Source organism: Alligator sinensis, unplaced genomic scaffold (genome assembly GCF_000455745.1).
Source record: "Alligator sinensis unplaced genomic scaffold, ASM45574v1 scaffold242_1, whole genome shotgun sequence".
NCBI classification, from domain to species: domain Eukaryota; kingdom Metazoa; phylum Chordata; order Crocodylia; family Alligatoridae; genus Alligator; species Alligator sinensis.
The window spans coordinates 217,832-225,187 of record NW_005842320.1 but is presented as its reverse complement, the minus strand read 5'-3'; the positions used below and the strand labels follow the sequence as shown (position 1 = coordinate 225,187).

At 45.8% G+C, this 7,356-nt stretch overlaps 1 protein-coding gene across 4 annotated transcripts in view; it reads left to right on the top strand.

The window, feature by feature from the left end:
* Positions 1-7,356, top strand: part of CHM (CHM, Rab escort protein 1) — a 148,747-nt gene that overhangs the window by 126,603 nt on the left and 14,788 nt on the right. The window lies entirely within an intron of this gene.

Here is a 7,356-nt window from a genome sequence, read left to right as displayed (position 1 = left end):
CCAACCTAGAAGAAAACACACGCTTACCTTTGGGGGACAGGTGAAGCGCATCCCAACTGAGCATAAGGTCCCTCGTCATAATGTGCGGGTCGTTGTCCAGGAAGCCAAAGCCTGCCTCGAGACACCACTGCCGAAGCCGCCAGTTGGTCTCTCTGATGCAGTTCTCGTGCCATCTTCCGTGTCCGCTCACTGGTAGGATGGAAGAGAATACTACCTGTGCACCGAACTCCCTCAGCACGCCGCCCAGAGCACTGTAGTCCGCCATCAGGTGATTGGGGGTTCTCCTGGCCGCATCATTAGTACCCACATGGACTAGGACCATGGGGTAGTAATCGGTGGGCTTGATCCTGGCCTGGGTTACTTCCATCACATCCCGAATCTTTGCTCTGGGCAGGCAGTATACCTCTCGTGTTGAGGGGTCCTGGCGACAGATGGGCCCTTCCGTACCTGTCAGGATGGCGTCGCCTATGACGAGCACTCGTCGCCTCCTCCTCTGGGTCCGCTTGGATCTCTTGACCTGTTCGGAGCATGGAGAATGTGGTGTTGCTTCCTGCCCAAGGGTTTCCTCCTCTCCTTCCATCTCCTGCAGGGTCGCCAGGGCCTCGTACCTGTTCTCCAGTCGGACTGGAGGAACTGGTACCTGTTCACTGCAAGCAGCTCCGGTCCTGTATGTGACCATCTGCCACTCTGCTGTGGAGGGCATTCCCCGGGCTGCTTCTTCCTTAGGTGCCTGGTCCTGCAGGGAAAAGAAATAGCCGTCAATATCATCCTCTGCCTCCTTTATACCCCTCAGCCTGCTAACCTCCTCCCAGAGCTCCCTCACCTGAGCCCCCAGAGCCCTCAGACGGGCTCCTGCCGGACAGGTGTGGGGGCCCCCACTCTCGGCCCCCCCCGCCCCTGCTGGGGATCCCCCGCAGGCCAGGAGTTAGGGGGACATCAGCTCCCCCATGGGCTCGGTCTTGGTGGTGGCCTCAGACCAGGCCCAGGTGGGCTTGGCCCCCTGGGCAGAGGCCCTAGCAGCACTCCTAGTCGACACCATTCTGTAAGCTTCTGTTTGTAGATCTGTGTGGTGTCTACGCCCTACCCTTACAGGAGTCTCTCTCCTGGCCCTTCCTGCCTGCCCGCCGGCGCGAACGCCTGCGCAAACACCGGCGCGCTCTTACAGAGCCAGTTAGATGAGGAAGCAGATCAAAATCATGTTTGATTGCTTTTTGGTCATTGCAATCTGGAATGTGTAGAATGGTGGGAATTCAATGGAAGTTTAACATTTAGCTTCCATAGATTTGTTCTTAATGGGTTCACAGACACAGCAGTTCACTAGGATAGTATTCCATTGATGGTCTTTCCTAGGGGCGGATCCAGGGTATGGTGTACTAGTGCATTTGCACTCTTTGATTCCTGGTCCACCCAGAGTTTAAAGCCAACTGTCTGGCAGTGGGAGCAGCATTTCTACTCAGGCAGTACTGAGCGAGCCATTTCATGGATTATTATAATCTGTCTGATCCCTTGTAAACTCTTCATTCCAAAGATATTAATGACCCTCTTCCTTTTAATGGTCTTGATGTTCCGCCAGTCATGCTATCTTTTGCTCTGCATTTCTGCTGCTGTTTGATGCTCCTGCTAATGAAGCTCCTATTTCACAGCCCACAGATTGTTTTCAGCTCATTCCAGTTAAATTATTTTTTTCCTTCAATCTAAAATTGAATAATACAGCTCTAGGCCCCTAGCATATTAGTAAAGTTTCTAGTTTATTTTTAACTGGAGAAAAGTATGGACTTCTTTTATATTTGATGATGCACCTCACCATCTGTACCCGCTTTTCAGGGTTCTAGATCCTCCCATGGTCTTGCTTGTCAAAAGGTAGTTAGTCATGATCATCTCTTCACTGTCCCAAAACCATGTCTATAACCATACCACCTTAAACTTCTTAGGAGATGAAGACTGTGTATTTCCTCTGCCTGCTCCTCTGTTTTGTCTTAGATTCAAAGTGGTGAGGGTATGTGTCATCATGAGTTGCAGTCCTGCTCATGAATTTTTCTTGAAATCACTCCAGAAGGTCCCAGTAAATATTAGGTTGTTCCTTTTCAGTTCAGATCTTGATGACACTTTTCTCATGTGTTGGTCTTCATTAAGGATGACATGCATGACCCAGTGTTGATGCTCACTGTTTCGGACATCTGCCTGACTGATCTTCTATCACTTGTGACCCTCTTATGCTGTGGTGGTCATGGTAGCTCCTTCCTCAGTGTTGGTTCTCCTTCAAATAAATGCAGATGTTCATTTTTTTTTTTAACTGTGTGAAATCGTCTTCAAGTGTTGCCATCATACCCTTGTGGAATTCTTTGGAGGTCAGCCCTTTATTAAAAAGGTATCTGATCACCACTCTGATTTCTTTCTCATGTTTTTTTCAAATTTTGAGTGAGTAAACTTCAACACATCCTCATACAAATTCTGCAAGATTAAAAAAAGTCTACTAACAAGAAATATATAAATAGCAGTGTTTTGATCTGTGAAATCTGAACTGTAGTCCATCATTAAATAAGTCAGGATAGATACTTTCTGAATGTGCCTTGAACTTTGCATTTTCAGTTTTGATTACTTATGTAGCATCATAAATGTGGATTTCCTGCACGGAAAAGATTGAACCATTGTACTCTAGCAATGTAGAATCACTCTGTTTTATATTTCAAAGATACTTGTATTGTTTAATTTTAGGATCTTGAAATCAATCTGTCCCTTTGTTGTATTTCCCAACCTGACAAATGAATTCTATTTGCTTTTTCTTGATGATTAATGGTAATATGGAAACAATAAACATTTTGTAATGTCATTTTTTGACATTGCATGAAACTGTTGTGCATGCATTTAGTTTTTATAGCATTCATCAAAAGCCAGTATATTTGGTAGTTAATAGTTGGTGCTCAGCTCTGTATTCCCTCAGACTTTGGACTGTTTACCTCCACTGCCAATAGTTATTCAACATGGTAAATAAAACAAGCCCAGTAGTAATGGAATTTAGTATCCTATGGAAAGCTCAGTACACCATTTTTAAAATGTGTTTATGGCCATGTGATGATTTGGACCCCATATATTGCTGCCCATAAGCCAATTTGAATTGTTTTAGCATAGTTTAGTAAGGTATTGAATGTTATTATCCTGAATTTACTTTTGGAATTCACATAAACCATCATTTTGTGGCATAACCTCCTCCCAGTTTCCCTTTCACCCATATTGGTTAGTACTTAAAAGACACCATGGAATTCAGTGTTCAAAGCACTTATTTTACGAGGGGAAATTGTAGGCACAGTTTGCCCATTTACTCCTGTGCTGCCAGACACAAACTGTGGGTAGGCTGGGTGAACGCAAAAATTCAGGTAATAACTCCACATGGGGTGCATCTACATATGTGCTTTACTTCAGAGTTGACTAATTAGCTCCACAGTAAAGTGTCACCATCTACACGTGTGCTGGTGCTGCGGCACAGTAAATGAATTAACTCTGCTGTAGGACAGTACTGTCCAGGACAAGTACTGTCCCACGGCAGAGAAATTTACGCCACCACAACACACGGGTTGACACTGATGGGACTGGCTGGGCATGGGGGTGCTACATGTGGGGGCTGCCTGCTGGTTAGCTCTGCACTGTAGCATCCTTTTGCCCCAGTCAACCCTGACACCCTGACCCGGAGCCCAGGGCTGACCCCTGAACCTGTGGCCAGCCTGGGACTGCTCCACCCCTGCTGCAGCCCCAGGTGCATGTGTATATGCATCTGGGAGCCACTGACTCCGGCACAAACTGTGCCAGAGTTTATTGGTCTGTGCTAATTGCATGTGTAGATGCACCCTTTGTGCTCTTCTGCTGTTACCTCATTGGTTCTAATCCACCTCTAACAAGGGAAGACTCCTAATGAATTTGTGGTGAAATGTTGGTATGCAGCTTTAATATATTACTGCAGTTTCTAGGAGAGTTAAATCTATACACTTGTTCACCTTTCCTTCTCTATTCTCTTGATGTCAGATAGTCTGCTCAGTATGTTTCTCACTGGCAAACCATATCATTCAAAGCTCTAGACATAACAGATATCAGGGTCCCTTTTCAATACTTCTGTAGCTTCTGTTCCCTCATTTTGTGCAGTCAGAACAGCTAGCAACAAGATACATAGGATAAAGTGATTCAGATTCCCTTCCCTGGGACTGTGCTGTCTCCCACAGAAATTTATAAAATGGCAATTTTTTTTTCTTAAACCAGATATATAGGATTTGTTCCTTCACTGTTAGATTTTGTTTCCCTGGTACACTTTTTATCTGTCACAGAGACCTGTGTTCTCTTGAGTTTTGTCCAAGGATTGAAGAAGGATGTTCTTTTAAACTTACTTTTAAAGACGCAACACATCTTTTATAAATCTAAATCTCTTATAAGTTCTAGATTTCTTATAAATTATTCTTATAATAATATTGTCAAAGCTCCTCTGAAGCCTGAAAATGTCTTGGTCTGTCCTTAAAGATAAAGAGAAATGTCTAAAATATCTAAATTTATCACTCAGATCTCACAAATAAGTATGAGTGGATGTCTAATTTTATAGGTTCTCATGCTTCTTGAGAACATGCTTCTTGAGGGGACTTGCTTCAAAATCTCACTTTACAGGGCTAATGTGAGAGGCCACTAGGTGCACAGAAACCTAGGTGAAATTTAGTTTGGACTAAATTTACATAGCAGGTTATTTCAGGAGTAATACCCCATTTCTGTCAAAACTTTACCTTCAGAAACTAAGTTTTCAGAGTAACATCTGACATCTTTTTCCACATATTCTCCTGACCAACTGTTTGGCCTTCTGAGGAACAAAAAGCAGTTATTGAGGCCATTAACAAGGGGGAAATGTAATTCCCTCCCTTTACAGTTAAAGGACCTTCAGATTACCCAACATCTGTGAGCATTCCTGTTGATGCTTTCTAGAAGCCCACGAAGTGATTGTTTGGCTGTGTCGGCTTCTCTTGCTTTTCAGAGTTCAAGCATCCAGATTGGAAAGTATACTTGTGGTCTGCTCCTTGCTTTCCCAAGACTGAAGAGTAACTCTCTCCTAAATGGAAGTTTCAGAGTGGGCCTTCATCTGGGTGACATCCATGTTGGATGAGGAAGGGGCAGGTAACTTGATATTAGCAGAGAAATGAAGTTGAACTGACTCATCCCAAAGATCAGCCAGTCCTTTCTTTAACATTAAAAAAATCATTAACTATAACATATTGCACCCTCCTTCATCTTTTGATACAGTAGTTTCTCTTTACATCTTGGAATAAAAGAGAGCCAATTTTGTGGAGAGCTGGGTATTTTGGAAAGTTCACTAGGCTGTGAAACAAAGAGAAACAATAGCATGAGGCTCTAGTCTCTTGACGAGTCTGCATTACAGATGAGAAAACTGAAATCCATCATTAATGTCATCCTTCCAAGACTTTATAAGGAGAAAATAAATCTCTTGAGATCTTATAAGATTGTGGAAGGTCACTAAAGACACCTTAGCTTCTGCTATAGTGGGAAGGATTTTCAATTTGTAATTTCCATGTAGTTAGAAATCAAGCTTCACTAAGGTGGACTGAAGAGAAGTTATTTCTTCCTTAAAATAAAAAGGAGGCCTACCTACAGTGACTGAATAACTGTTTCCTCCAGTCCCTTTACACCAAATGTTATACAGAGTCAGAGAGCAGCTGCTGTCTGCCTTCAGGAACATAGTTTGTAGGGAACGAGGGGAAGATCAAATTACAGCCTTAAATTCCAGCATCTATAGCTTGTTCTAGTCATTGTGTGAGAAATATCTTTGGTTGTGTCTATGCTACCTCTGTGCCATTCTCAGAAATACTTATACACTCCTGCTCCATGTCAACCAGCTCCCCAAAATGAAGGAACTATAGTTGCACCTACCAGGAGTGTGTTCAGCACATACCTGTTGTTCTGAGGTGTGTGCAGTGTTTTCTCAAGTGCTATCTGATTGCTGTCACTTTTTTGATATACAGGCTGCCACTATCGGTGTGTTCTGGAAGGCCAACTCTGGCAAGCCGTCTTCCAGATTCCAAAGGTGATGCAGAAAAACAGCTCAGATATATGTTAGGTGGCAAAAACTCAGAAAGGTTTATTGTCTTTGGACAGTACACCAGTTGGTCTGATTAACAGTCAGTCCACCTTAATGAAGCTTGTCCTTGACAGGTAAAGACACCATACGTTATTCACGTTCCCCTAGGTTTTCTACGAGGAACAGTCTCTCAACCCCCTGCATTTATATTTGTGTGCCGCCCATCTTATATCAGTTCTTCTCTCTCTTTGTTGAGAAGTTCATCTCTACTTGTCATTTGCAAAGTTTACTCGCATATGCTTCATTTCTTGCTAACTGTCTCATTAGTGAGTTCTTATACACCTCATACACCTGGGCAGCCTCGAGGATGCTCCCACACCTACGTGCCTGGGCTCAGCAGCCAGGGGGACATGTGGGGACTCTACAGGGGGGTGCGGGATGTGCGGGGACACCCCCCTGCTCCCTCTCCCCCGGGGCACCCTGAGCCTGAGCCCAAGCAGCAGGGGTCCCTCCCTCCTTGGGACCCATGACTCATCACCCCCAGCGTGATGTCTGCAGGCACGGGGGGAGGCGGGGGCAGCGCCGGCTTCCGGCCCCGACAGCCACAGCAGCAGTGGCAGCAGCATCTCCCGCAGGCCTGGCCACAGCATCCCTCCGAGCCGGCATCCGCGACCCCTGCGCCCACCCACCCGCTGCACTGCGACCTGCTCCAACCCATGCGGCCAGCGGGGACCGGTGCAGGGTGGGGCCAGCATGCAAATGAAGAAGGGAGGGGCGGGGCTAGGGACAGAAACCCTCCAGTGTGGGAGAGGGGGGGAGCTGGCATGCAAATAAGGAAGGGAGGGGTGGGGCGAGGAAGGGACACCATGAAATGGGGGAGGGCAGGAACTGCACCATGTTGGCAATGTCAAGCTGATGTGTGTGTGGGAACCTTGTCCCTTCCCCAGTGCTTCAGCAGCCATTAGGAAGCTGCTGAGGGGCTGGGGGAGGGACAAGGGGTGGGAACGAAAGTAAACAGTTTTGATTTTCATTCCCCTTCACAGCACCACGGGCCTCAGAAAATGGCTTGGCAGCCCTCGGGCCATATGTTGGACAAGCCTGGCTTAGCATAACTATGGCCTAGCACAACCAGAACTCCTGTGATACCTGGCATCACTTTTAAATGCTCTGTCTCTGATGTACTTATTGACATGTGCCTGGCACCACTTTAAGGTGTGATGTGGATTTATTTCTGGGATTTGACAAAAGAAGAGCAGGAGTGAGTGAGTGTGTGTGGGGGGGGGGGGGGGGGGGGT